At 42.3% G+C, this 14,106-nt stretch overlaps 1 protein-coding gene across 7 annotated transcripts in view; it reads left to right on the top strand.

Moving 5' to 3' along the window:
* Positions 1-14,106, top strand: part of TRMT11 (tRNA methyltransferase 11 homolog) — a 177,133-nt gene that overhangs the window by 86,363 nt on the left and 76,664 nt on the right. The window contains exon 1 of one of the 7 annotated variants that reach the window (XR_004538755.1): positions 2,816-5,918. The exons of the other annotated variants lie outside the window; for them this stretch is intronic. The gene's annotated coding sequence lies outside the window, so the exon portion shown is untranslated. Of the gene's footprint in view, positions 1-2,815; positions 5,919-14,106 lie in introns of those variants that run through there. 7 annotated transcript variants of the gene reach the window in all.

Here is a 14,106-nt window from a genome sequence, read left to right as displayed (position 1 = left end):
TAGCCCCTAGCGATCACGGGGAGCTGATATAAGAGTCCTTCCCTGAAGACGATATCCATCGAAACTCGAGTCGGGGGGACATGGACAATTTATGGAGGAGTCACAACAGTGGTTTTTAACACGTTATTAACACAGAAGTTAAATATTTGGTTATTAACACAGAAGTTAATTTCTTCACCGCTGGGGAACAGTAACAAGATCTAACCATCCTACTCACAGATAAGTAACCACATTTTGAAACTTTTAATAATAATAAACAGAATGGTGAGGGGACAGTGAATTTCAATGATGGTCCCCCAATGAACCCCAGTTTGGTGATTTCACCAGTCACGGGTGTTGGTTCTGAGATATTCACAATATTTAATTAAGAATTATATAATATAAAGAGCTACTGTGATTAAATTACATATTGGTTTAAACTAAAAAAAAGAAACAAAAAGCCCCCCAACTATTCATCTAGAGTGACCAAATATTATTTTGTTTATCTTTACTGTATTTAAAAAGAAGTGTTCTTTTTAAATACAGTAAAGATTCAAGAAAACTATGTTTATATCCCAATAATTTTTCTCCTTTGGATGTTAGAATCTTCTCATTTGATATATGCTGTAAAGCTCAAGCAGTCAATCAGACTATTGTCTTGCAAACAGAAGAGGGAGCTGTGGTATTGCAATGGAATAGCACAAATAAACCCAGAAAAAATAATGAACTTTTTCTAGTGGTGGAGCAGGTTTTTTTATTGCAAACTTCTGTTTTTCATTTTTAAAAATTCATTCTTTTAGGAAAGGCATTTGCCTTTGCTTAAATCTGTGCCACATGCAAGAAAAGCCCCCACATGATGTACATATAGAACATGACTATTTGTATCATTTCTATCGTTTATAATTGTGATACAAAATTTTATGCTATCCTTACTTAAAAATCAAATTAAACTGTAAAACTGATAAAGACTTCATAAGTGTGTGTTTGACACCTATATGTAGTGTTTTCAATATTTGACTTGCAGAAATAGGTATTTATAAAGTTGCAATTGGGTATACAAGCATAAAGGTACGAGCACCTGCTACTAATGATGTTATGCCCATACCAAATCAAATTATGCTTTAGTATTCTTGGAGGTAGAACTGCAGGATACACAGGTATGCTATAAAATATGCATGCGTTTTCACAGACTTAGTTGGAAAATTTATGTATGCCTTAAAGGAGGCATAACTTTGTGCTGGAGCTTTCAAGAAGGAAATTATATGACCCTATGTGCTTTCATAGCCCAGATGCCCCCCTATTTTCAATCTATGGGGCTGATTTATTAAGATTTTTTTTTGCATTTTTTGCATTCTTTGTCAGCGGCCCGGCAACCTAACCATCGCGGCAGGAGAGATGCCTCATCTCCCCTACCGCAATGCCATCACTCCTCTACCCGAACTGCCGCGACCTGCGGCAGTTCCGGTAGAGGAGTGATGGCATCGCGGTAAGGGAGATGAGGCATCTCTCCTTCCGCGATGGATCACTCCCCTCCCCCAAACACAACATCGGGGCAAGAGGGAGCCCAAGCCCTCTTGCCCTGCGGCAGCCGCGACCCCCCTGACACGATCAGGGCAAGAGGGAGCCCAAGCCCTCTTGCCCTGCGGCAGCCGCGACCCCCCCCCCCCCGATAACATCGGGGCAAGAGGGAGCCCAAGCCCTCTTGCCCCAGGCACCCGCGGCACAACCGACTTGTTCGGGCCAGGAGGGAGCCCAAGCCCTCCTGGCCCAGGCGACCCCCCTACCCCCACCCCCACTACAGTACGGGCAGGAGGGATCCCAGGCCCTCCTGCCCTCGACGCCCCCCCCTCCCCCCCAACGTCCGCCCCCCCCAAGAACCCCCGATCGCCCCCCCAGCCGACCCGGGTGGGCCCATGTGCTAAGGCCCCACCCACAGGAGGGGCCTAAGGCTCCTGGGCCTATTCTGATTGGCCCAGGCGCCTTAGGCCCCACCAGGAGGCGGGGCTTTGGTGCCCCTGGGCCAATCCAGCCCCATTCTTCGTTGAGCTGCATGCCGGATGGATGGGTTTGGCACCCGTCTGTCCGGCCAACCTAAAATAGGTACGGGGAAGGGGAGGTGGGGTGGGGGGGTCGTGGGGTCAGCCGGGGGGGGTCGCGGGTCGGCTGGGGGGGGGCCGATCGGGGGTTCTTGGGGGGGGCGGACGTTGGGGGGGAGGGGGTGCGTCGAGGGCAGGAGGGCCTGGGATCCCTCCTGCCCATACTGTAGTGGGGTTGGGGGTAGGGGGGTTGCCTGGGCCAGGAGGGCTTGGGCTCCCTCCTGGCCCGAACAAGTCGGGGGTGCCGCGGGTGCCTGGGGCAAGAGGGCTTGGGCTCCCTCTTGCCCCGATGTTATCGGGGGGGGGGTCGCGGCTTCAACGGGGCAAGAGGGCTTGGACTCCCTCTTGCCCCGATATCGTCGGGAGGGGTGGTCGCGGTTTGACATGGCAGGAGGGCTTGGGCACCCTCCTGCCTGGATCGTTGTTGGGGGGGGAGGATTCTGTAACTGGTGTTGTTTTTGACAGACACCGGTTACAGAATCCAGCTTTTAGGCGAAGGACTGGCTCCTTCTTCGCCTAAAAGCACTTCTGTTGGACGTTTTTGGCTTAGGCGTGTTTTTTTTTTCATTATGGTTAAAAAGTGTAGACGTGCTGTGGGGGTACTTTTAGACGTAGTGGAGATTGGGCGTTTAGGCAGAGGAAGGCCATAATCAAAACATGGATGTATGTTTTGGTTATGGACACTTTCCCTGCTTCTGGGTTGAACGTTTAGGGACTTAGGCCAAAAGGGGACTTAGACGTTTTTTTAAATTTTGCTCCTCCACACTTTTTATTGAACTTTATTGATTTTTACTTCATTGATTTGAATAAAATCCCTGCACCTTGTACATTTTCTGCAGTTCTTTTTTGGTTTTGAAAACTGCTGTACCATTTTTAATGTCACCATATCAAAGTGGTATACAGACTAAAATTAAGATAGAAAAGAATACCTTTAGGTAGGAAACAGGTAAGATAACTTATACTCATTCTTCAAGTGACAAACAGAACAGAAGGTGTTGGATGAGATCACTGTGGGCCAGATTCTATAAACGATGCCCTAATTGTAGCTACCTAGCAATAGCTAAGTTTTATTTTTTAATTGACTTAATCGGCGTGGTAATTGACCTTGCCAGTTTTCATCCAATCAAAAAACCCCAATATTAAATAAACAATTTAAGAGTTTGGCACCAATCTCTTAGGATGTGTAGTGACACCTAAGGAGGCATTCTCCCATGCCCAAGAATTCCTAATAACAGTAGGCTTGGTTATGGGTGGAGAACAGGCATGGTTGAGTTTGGCATCATTAGGTGTCTGACATAGGTGCTGCCAAATTAGGCAAGTGAAAAGTTGGCCTAATGGAGTCGTGCCTATGTCTAGAATGCCTAGCGACGCATAAGTTTGTCTAGGCACTGTGCTAAACGGTACCTATAATGTAGGTGCTGCTAGGCACCATTTACAGAATCTTTCCCTATAAGGATAACCATATGGAGGTCTTAGTTATTCAGTTGGACTTAATGTCTGCTGTTGATGTAAAATTAATCAAGCACCATTAGCACAAGCCCTTACCACTTATTTTGCAGATAAAGTATAAAGAATTTGGGAGACTTTTTCACAAACTCTTATCCCTAGCAGTATCAAAGACTTCACTGATTCTATTACTTCTAATCTGCCCTTTTCCAAATGTTCTTGTTTCACCCTCCCAATTTTACAGGAAATACAAAGATGTCTTAATTCACTCAATATAAAAGAGACTAGTTCAGAAGTTATTCCTCCTTTTCTTTTAAAACGATTCTTTTCTATTTTTGGCCCATACATCAAAGACTTGGTCAATTCTAGCCTATCATCAGGTTCTCTACCCAAATCTTGGAAACAATCAATCATTTATCCAATCGTTAAAGATCATAAATCTAGCATTCAAGACATGTCTAACTATCGTCCCATAGCTAATATACCATTTATAGCTAAACTCACTGAAAAAATCGTTTTCCATCAAATATCCGATTTTATTGAGAAAACAAAAGTTCTACATCCTAATCAAACTGGCTTTCGCCACCACCACTCTACTGAACTCTCCTTGCTAGGTTTAACTACAAAAATACATCTTGATCATCACCAATCAGTTCTGCTCTTTTCCCTAGATCTTTCTTCTGCTTTTGATACCATTGATCACAGCTTATTACTATCCCGTCTTCATGATATAGGTGTCATGGACTGGTTCACCTCTTACTTTTCTGACAGATTGTCCAAGGTCATTTTTAATAATACATCATCTGAACCTTCTTCCACTAAACATGGAATCCCGCAAGGTTCTATTTTGTCACCATTACTTTTTAACCTCTTTTTGTCCCCTCTTTTGACCATGGGCCAATATATTGGCTTCACCACCTTTGCTTATGCCGATGATGTGCAACTGATCCACCCTATTGATCTAAATAACATCGGGGAAGTTGCTTCCATCAACCAAAAACTTAAAAAAATTAAACTGTGGTTAGATTCAAATAGGCTATCTCTTAACATCAATAAATCTAAACTAATGATTTTTCCCTTTAAAGAGGGAATAACTCTTCAGGCCCCTTTGAAATTTGAATCGCTCCCAATCGCTCTAAAGCTATTAGGAGTTACTTTGGACTGCAAATTCTCCTATCATAACCATATTAGTATGGTGGTCCAGAAATGTTTCCACTGCCTTAGAATGACACGTTCCCTATCCAAACTATTAGATCTATCATCCTTGAATACATTAATCCATTCTCTGGTAATTTCTTGTTTAGATTTTGGTAATTCCCTCTATAAGGGCATTACCAAAAAGGAAATACACCTTCAGATAGTCCAAAATACTGCTATTAAGATCATCTATGGCGCAAAGAAACATGACCATGTTTCTCCCCTTTTAATTAATGCTCACTGGCTGCCTGTCAAACATAGAATTAGTTATAAAATTCTACTATTTACCTTTACAACTCATTTATACAATAACCAGAGTTTATTGATAGACTCCTTGTTCCCTATTATCCTGCTAAATCCCTTTGCTCTACATCACAAAATCTCCTAGTTGTACCATCTTTAAAACTAATTAATACATTGAGATCCAATAATTTTGCCGTCACTGCACCTTCCCTTTGGAATTCACTGTCTAATCACTTATGAATGAAATCGTTGATAAAGCAATTTAAAACTAAACTCAAAACAGTTTTATTTGAAGATGCTTTTGGATAAAACTGTCCTTCTCAGGACTAAATCAACTATAGTCCCTATTCTTATCTATTGTTTTACCCTTAAGTGTGCTTTCTTTAAATATTGTAGTTCAGTCCTTTTTCCCAATTGTGTGCATTTAGTATACGTGTTTTGTAAATGTCTACTAATCTAACATTGGTTTGTATAATATTTTAACTCTAATTTGTCTTGTTTCTTTTAAAGATATCTTTTTTTATTATTGCTGTACACCGCCTAGAAATTGGAATAAGCGGTATAAAATTTTTTTTTAATAAACTTGAAACTTAATTGATCATGCTATGGTTCTAACTAGACTTGACCAGAGCAGTCTCTCAGTAGTTGTCCTAAATTAGTTTTGGTCCTGCTTTCAAGAAAGACCTGTCAGGTTAATGAAGACTGTTATTTATATGTCCACTATCAAATGGAGTGCCACAAGGTTCTGTTCTTTTGCCTATTTTGTTTAACATCTGTTTTATACCACTGGTATTTCTGTTTCAGAATCTTGACCTTCATGCTCATTTTATGCAAATGACATTCAGTTGGTAGTAGCTCATGACACCTGGAATATGCCATTTCAGAAGACTTAGGACAAAAATTGGATCAGGTTAAACAATGGTTGATGAACACAACCTTTCTTGAACCTCTCTAAATGTGAGTCTCTACGGATATCTGGCCCAACAGTTTTTGCATACATTCCAACAATTCCAACTAACCCTGTTTCTATTAGAAATACAATATCATCCTTGGGCATAATTTGGGATTCAAATCTTAGATTTTCTGATCGCATTTCAAAAATTATAAAACGTTCCTTCTACAAGATAAGGAAGGTTGGGCCCTTGAAATGGATTTTGACCTCAAAGGCACGTAAAATGCTTTTGCATTCTTTAGTGATCAGTAGTATTGATTATTGCAATTCTAGATATGATTCAGACGTTCAGATACTTGAAGGGTATTAATGTAGAACAGAATCTTTTCCAGAGAAAGGAAAATGGTAAAACCAGAGGACATAATTTGAGGTTGAGGGGTGGTAGATTCAAAGGCAATGTTAGGAAATTCTACTTTACGGAGAGGTTGGTGGATGCCTAGAATGCGCTCCTGAGAAAGGTGGTGGAGAGTAAAACTGTGACTGAGTTCAAAGAAGCTTGAGATGAACACAGAGAATCTAGAATCAGAAAATAATATTAAAAATTGAACTAAGGCCAGTACTGGGTAGACTTGCACAGTCTGTGTCTGTATATGGTCGTTTGATGGAGAATGGCTGGGAGGGTGTAGATGGGCTGGAGTAGGTTTTAACGGAGATTTCGGCAGTAGGAACCCAAGCACAGTACCGGGTAGAGCTTTGGATTCTTGCCCAGAAACAGCTAAGAAGAAAAAATTTAAAAATTTTTAATTGAATCAGGTTGGGCAGACTGGATGGACCATTTGGGTCTTTATTTGCCATCATCTACTATGTTACTATGTTATGTTACTATGTAAGCTGTCTTCAATATCAATTGAAACAGTCGCAGATGATTCAAAACACAGCTATGAGATTACTGTATAATTCAAAACCATTTGACCATGTTATCTTGTTGCTGTATAAGCAACATTGGTTGCCTGTTAGTTCTAGAATTAAGTTTATTTATGATTTTTTAATTATATTTTTTATTTGTCAAAGAAGGTTGTACAAACAGACATTATTACATTTTCCAGTCTAGTATGACCACAAGTAAATACATCAATGATGTCGCACTATAACTGAAACATAAGACAACAGAGTGTGGCACAGTGGTTAAAGCTACAGCCTCAGCACCCTGAGGTTGTGAGTTTAAACCCAAGCTGCTCCTTGTGACCTTGGGCAAGTTACTTAATACACCCATTACCCCAGGTACGTTAGATAGATTGTGAGCCCGCCAGGACAGAGAGGGAAAACTGCTTGAGTACCTGAATAAATACATGTAAACCATTCTGAGCTCCCCTGGGAGAACGGTATAGAAAGTTAAATAAATAAATCCCTTATCTCCAGGGACACCTTTTAGCCTAACTTCTGTCCCAATGGACATAGACAAGATAATCAATCCTCCTTAACTATTTTATTATGATTAGCATTGAACACCACACTCTCGCAAGTATTAATCCCATGAAACACCAGTTCATATCTATCTCAGTCACCCTCTCATTCTTACTACATTCATACCTCTCACTTCCCTCCCCATAGAATATCAAGTACTCAATCTAGAGTCAGCGATTATCCAACCTATGACTTTTCTGTAGTTTGGATTTCAAATTGTGCCATTTCTCTTTCTATGTTCCCATTCCTGTATAGGTGGAGCATCTGGAGAGGTCCAATGGTGTAGAATTGTTTTCCTAACCAAAACCAAAGAGACATATATAAATTTCCAATAGGGAAGGGAGAGCCCTTGAGATTCTAGAATATCTTTGGTCCCTAAGAGCAAAGTCCCATAATCCCATTGCAAAGAACAGGAAAGGACAGTATGTTCTCAATGATTTGCATTGCTGATATCCAAAGATGAAGAGACGTACATTTTAGAAAAGCATTAAATAACATTCCTTTTCCTATTTTGCATTTAATGCAGATAGGATTGTCCTACAACCCATATTGTGTCCTTTGTGACCTTGATATATCATAACATCGGATTTCTAGACCGCATAGCTGTGAAGTTCAATGCGGTTTACAAAAAGTTATTAAAGAAAAACTCACAAATTAATGAACATCATATAGGGTGGGTCTAATTAACTATAAACCTGGAAAAAGGAATGTTTTTAATTGTTTTCTACTACTACTACTACTACTACTATTCTAAAGTGTAAATACCTGTAAGAATGAGATGAAAATAGAAGTTGTTGAAAATCCTTCTAGAAAGCTGCCTGAAAAGCAAGAGTGCGATCATGGTATTTTTTGCTTTGACAGCCCTTAGAAGATGGAAATATAAAAAGGGGATGAGATCTTCCAATGTTTTTATGAAAGGCAATAGAAAATAAGGCATCCAAATAGGAAGGGACTTGACCAAAGGCTATTTTATAGTACATACAGACTGATTTAAAGATATGGGCCTCCACAGGGAGCCAGTGCAGCTCCCAATAAAAAGGGGTCAGATGATTAAATTTCTTCAAGCCATAAATGAGCCTGACTCTGGTATTCTGGATAATTCTTAATCTAGCAATGTTTTTCTTTGGGTTTGCAAGGTAGATGATATTACAATAGTCCAGTTGACTCAATAATAATGACTGGACTAGAGATCTGAATGTAGAGATGTCAAAATAAGGTCGAATGGTTTGCAGTTTCCACGGTGTGTGGAACCCCTTTTGGACCACGGCGTCAATCTGATTTTTCATAGATAACTGTTGATCTAGAATAATACTTAAAATTTTAATCAAGGAATGAATCTGATATTGAGTATTATTTAAATTTAAAGATGGTTCAAACAACATCTTACAGAGAGAGGCAAAGAAAAATTTTGTCTTTTTGCAATTTAATTTCAGCTTGAATTCTAACATCCAAGCTTCAATTAACCGCAGAACAGTATCTATAGTGCTCTTTATATTAATAATTATCCCAGGATAAGCAGTTAGCTATTCTCACATTTGGGTGACGTCATCCATGGAGCCCGGATGTAGACAGCCTCGCAAACATACTTGCTTGTAGAAAACTTAAGAAGTTTTGAGTCAGCCGCACCACGCAACCATGAGTGCCTTCCCGCCCAGCACAGGGCAAGTCTCCTTAGTTCTCAGTTTTCTGCGGAGCCGAGAAGTCTGTACTTTGACACTCTGCGTTGAACTTTGTTCGCTTCGTGCCTTCTCTCACCGCGGTTTGTGTTCTTTTCAGTCGCGAATCGCTGTGTTACTTTCTTTTCTTTTTTTTTTTTAAAAAAAAGAAGACAACTTTATTTTATTTTTCTTCGTCGACTGACTGGCGGGGCAGGCCGCTCAGCCGCAGCCTGTGGGCTCCAACTTTGCAGAGGCTATCTTCCCTCCTATGTCCCAGCCAGTAACGTGCTTCAAGAAGTGTAGCCAGTGTCAGCGTGTGATTTCTCTCACGGACCCACACCGCCTCGGGCCTGATCATAGTCCTAAGACGTGCGAGTGCTGTGCTACTCTTCAACCTCGAGCCCTTTAACGTCATCGGGTTTTAGTGGAAAAACTCTTCAGGATGGGCTCTTCAGTGACACCTGTGACAAACCTGTGGCCAGTTTTGTCCCTGTAAGGGATAAAAGCAGAACACGGTTCCTGGTCAGAAGGGCTGACCAGGTTAAAAATAAAGGTTTGGTTTTGGCTGGCTACCCCTCAGACAGTGAGGTAGGGCAGGAGAGACAGGAACATAGGTACATCCAGCAGAGAGCGCCATCTCAGGACAGGTACTCTAGAAAGCCTGATAGGACTCTTAATGAGAAGTGGAGTCCCAGTGCTGGAAGGTATGCTCATTACCAGCCTAGGAGAAACCTGAATTATTTCCCTAGGGATTTCCTGCCTAACACAGCTGCTCCTAGGAGAGAGGGGTGGGGCTTTAACCAACATAAAAACAGAGTACGGGATCTCAGGAGAGGGAGCAGGGAGAGCCGGGACGGGGCTAGAGCTAACGAGCTCAGGCAGCGGCAGAAGCAGCAAGGCTTGGAAGCAGATGAGGGGAAAAGTCTCTCTCCTCCAGCCCGCAGCAGTGAGGACGTGGAGATGACCGAGGACTACCTCAGCTCCACACCAGAGGCTGCTGAGCAGACGGAGGCTATGGACGTCTCTGAACCACTGCTGGAAGCTGGCTATTTCCCCACTGACATGGAGGTTAGTTGCTAAGGGGAAAGAAGCAAGGCTGTGCTTGTGCTGGCTCCCGTAACCCAAGCCCAGCTGACAGTGATTAGGGAGAGAGCAGGAAAAATCTCTCCGTTACACTGTGTGACTGCCCGGAGGGCATTGTTTGTTCAAGGAACTTTATCTGTAGGGGTGTGAAAGCTCCTTGTGAAAACCGAAGTAAAGTTCACGCTTACCTAATGTCATGCTATGTTCCATTGGCTAGGAAGCCCAGCTGATAGTAACGAGCTGTGAAGCCTGCTCTGCAAAACCTATCCATGTCTCAGCTAGGTAAGCTGAGACGTTTGAGAAATTCATTGCTAGGTTTGGGAACTGTAATTACTCTGGCTGTGTTTACAAGGTGTGCAAAGTTTGAAAGTTTATTTTCCTGATATTTTTCATGTACCTTTACCCCTGGTGAAGAGGACTGTAATTAGACTGAAAAGTCCAGGGTATTGAACTGTATGTGGCATTTGTAGCAAGCCATTCTGACAACTGCAAGCTATTTTGTGTTTTATATTTTGGCATGACATGTGGGAGGCTGATGGTATTCAGACCCCCGGGTTCAATAAGTACAAGAACATTCTTTTGTAACAAGACTTACCTGTGTGGTCTTCTCTTTACAAGCTACTCTCAGTGTGGCCTGGCAGACTAGGCAGGTGCCTAGGTCTGTTATAACCTGAAAAGCCTTCCTCCAACCTGAAGAGGCCACGCCGACAGGCCAGAACTCAACACACCTAATCCCTCTGCTGGTTAGAGCAAGGGATAAGTGTGTCACACACCCTCGACCTCGAGTGCTGCCTCGGTTCCACCTTCCATCGATGGTCCTCCTACTTCCACGACTCCGACCTCGAGTCTCAACAGACCTTCCTCGTTTGGATCATCTTTGGCCTCTAGTACACCTACTTTGTCTTCCCCTGAGCTTCCCTTGGGTCAGATACCTAAGCAGAAGGTTCCTGCGGTGGTCCTCAAGCTCTCCAAGACCTCCAAGTCGAAGCACATCTCCACTGCCACCTTGAAGTCTTTAGCCTCAGCAAGTGGTCCGGTTTCAGACGCGGATCCACATTTGCAGGCTTCTCTCCAGACCATGTTGGAGCAGCAATTTGTTCAATTACTGAGCAAATATGGTTCTGCGTCGAGTTTGCCTCCTGTAATCCAGCCTGGGTAACCAGCAGTCTCCCGCGAGGTTGAGTCCCTTCCTGTGCCTCGAGCTGAAGCTTCACACTCTATGCAAGAAGCCGAGTCTTTGCGAGTGTCTTGTTTGGCAACAACACACTCTATGCAAAGAGTAGATTTTTTGCGAGTGTCTCAACAGGAATCCTCACACTCCATACAAGGAGCAGATTCTTTGGGAATGCTTCGAGATTTCTCGATCCAAACCACTGAGTTTCGATCTACATCTTCTAGCCCTATTCATTCACCAGCAGCATTGCCTGTTTCTATACACAGGGCGAAGTCTCCTCGATCCTTCTCGAGACCTGCTTCCAGAGACCACTCTCATCATCGAACGAGGCCCTCATCGAGACATCCATCGAGGCGCAGGTCTTCTTCCAAAGAGCAGCCTTCTTCGTCCAGGCCTCATTCAAGACCTTCCAGTTCTTCGAGGTCATAAACTCCGCGATCGAGGTCACCGCTTCCAGACCCCGAGGACTCAGCTGCTTCCATTGCCTCCTCCAAGTCTCCATATTCTTTGGATTGCCATTTTTCCAGAGAGGATTCACCTTCATTCTCCACTCGAGGTGCCTTGAGGTCATCGAGCTCCTCTCGAGGCAGGGCCTTGGTGGATCAGCTGTCTTTCGCTTCCTTCCTTCGTCAGATGGCTAATGACCTGGAAATTCAATTAGATGCTGGTTCTAAATACTCTAAGGAGTATCTAGAAGTAATGCATCTGCCTCAACCTCCCGCAGAGTCACTTAAGCTCCCTCTTAACCAGCTTTTGTCTCAAACTTTCAAACAATGTCTGGAGACTCCTTATGCTATACCTGCTGTTCCAGGCAAGTTGGACTCGTATAGAACTCTACATTGAAAAGGGTTTGAGAATTCACAGTTATCTCACCAATCCCTCCTTGTGGAGTCCTCGTTGAAAAGAACCCATCCTTCCAGGGTCTCTGCTACAGTTCCTCCTGGAAGAGAAGGTAAGATCATGGACAAGTTTGGACGTCGTCTTTATCAAAATGCTATGATGTCTTCCAAAGTCCTCAACTACAATTTTGTCTTCATTACTTATCTCAAGTTCCTCATTGATATTCTTCCAGGCTTTCTGAAGAACCTGGATCAACATAGGCATTTCGAGTTCCAAGAAGTCACTGCTACTTTGTCACAACTCAGATTACATCTTCTCAGATTACATTACAAACTCTCGACTCAATAGGAATCTCTGGCAAAGTACTTGCATGGATTCCTACAATCAAGAACTTACAGAGTCAAAACAATGCAAGAAAAATCAGAACCTTGGTCCAACCCCTGCGGAGTTCCCCAAGGATCACCCCTATCACCTACTCTATTTAATATATATATAGCTTCCCTCAGCTACTACCTGGATAATCTTGGCATAATTTCATATAGCTACGCAGATGACATCACTATTCTTCTACCCTTCAACCAACCAGAATCCTTCATAGCAAACACAATACACAGAACCCTCGAATCAGTGGCTATATGGATGACAGAGCACAAATTAAAACTTAACTCTGACAAAACAAATTTCATTCTACTTGAAAATGACAAAACTCCAACATTAACTAATCTTGTAATAAATTCATTTTCATACCCAATACAACCTACTTTAAAATTGCTTGGAATCACGAATGACAGAAGCTGTAACATGCAACCCCAAATTAACAAAATAATAAAGACATCATTCATGACCATGAGAAATCTGAGAAAAATCTGATAATCTTCGAAAAGAAGCAATTCCTACTACTGGTATAATCTCTAATGGGATGCTGGACTACTGCAACATACTATACCTACCATGTCCCGCGACCATGATGATGCAATTGCAGACGGTGCAGAATACAGCCCTGAGACTTGTCTATTCACTAAAAAAATATGACCATATCACAGAGGCATACCATGACTCGCATTGGCTTCCAATAGAAGGAGAGTGAACTTCAAATTCTACTGCTTACTTTACAAGGCTATAAACGGAGAAAGCCCAACTTACTGGAATAACAGACTAAATCAATCCTCCTCAATCAGACACAGAAGAACACATTCACTATTCTATTACCCACCATCAAAAATGTCAAACGAAAAAAACTTTATGACAGCCTAATAGCTCCAAAGCAGCTAAGTTGGACAAACAACTCACCACTCTGTTATCTTCATCCACAGATTACAAAACCTTCAAGAAAGAAATTAAAACCATACTCTTCAAAAAACACATTAAACCTATCCAGCACAACAATCTTAACCCAACATCCAACACTCTATAAACCCTTAGTACTCTCTAATTTTTCTAGTTACCAAACACTATCTAAAACCCATAATTCTACCTTAAAATTTTATCTCATCGTTTAATCTATTACTTCAAAGTTGAAATGTAATTCTTATTTTAGTTTGGATGTAAACCGCCTTGAACCGCAAGGTAATGGCGGAATAGAAATCTAATGTAATGTAATGTAATGTAATGTAATGTAATCTTCTCCAGTCATCTTATGATGCCTTTGAACTGTCTGCTACAGCCACTGCTTTCTCTGTAGGGATGCGCCGCTTGGCCTGGCTTTGCACCATTGACATGGACCCTAATCTTCAGGACCATCTGGCTAACATTCCTTGTGAGGGCAATGACCTCTTGATGAATCCATAGAGGTGGCCACTAAGAAATTGTCTGAACATTTGCTTCCATTGTCAGACCAAAGCCATAGCCAGCTCCTGCAAAATCTTCACGCCCTCCTCCAGTTTTCTAGAGGCATTATACTCCAAGGGCAGCTCCTTATACTTGAGCACCTCCCAGTAAACCAACACAGGAGAAGGAACAGAAACCTCAGCCTTCTGCTGCGCCTAAGGCTGCGCAGCCTTTTTGACTGTTTGAAAAAGAGCATAACATCCATTG

Source organism: Geotrypetes seraphini, chromosome 3 (assembly GCF_902459505.1).
Source record: "Geotrypetes seraphini chromosome 3, aGeoSer1.1, whole genome shotgun sequence".
NCBI classification, from domain to species: Eukaryota; Metazoa; Chordata; class Amphibia; order Gymnophiona; family Dermophiidae; genus Geotrypetes; species Geotrypetes seraphini.
The sequence above is the reverse complement of the archived record's forward strand: the minus strand, read 5'-3'. Positions and strand labels throughout refer to the sequence as shown.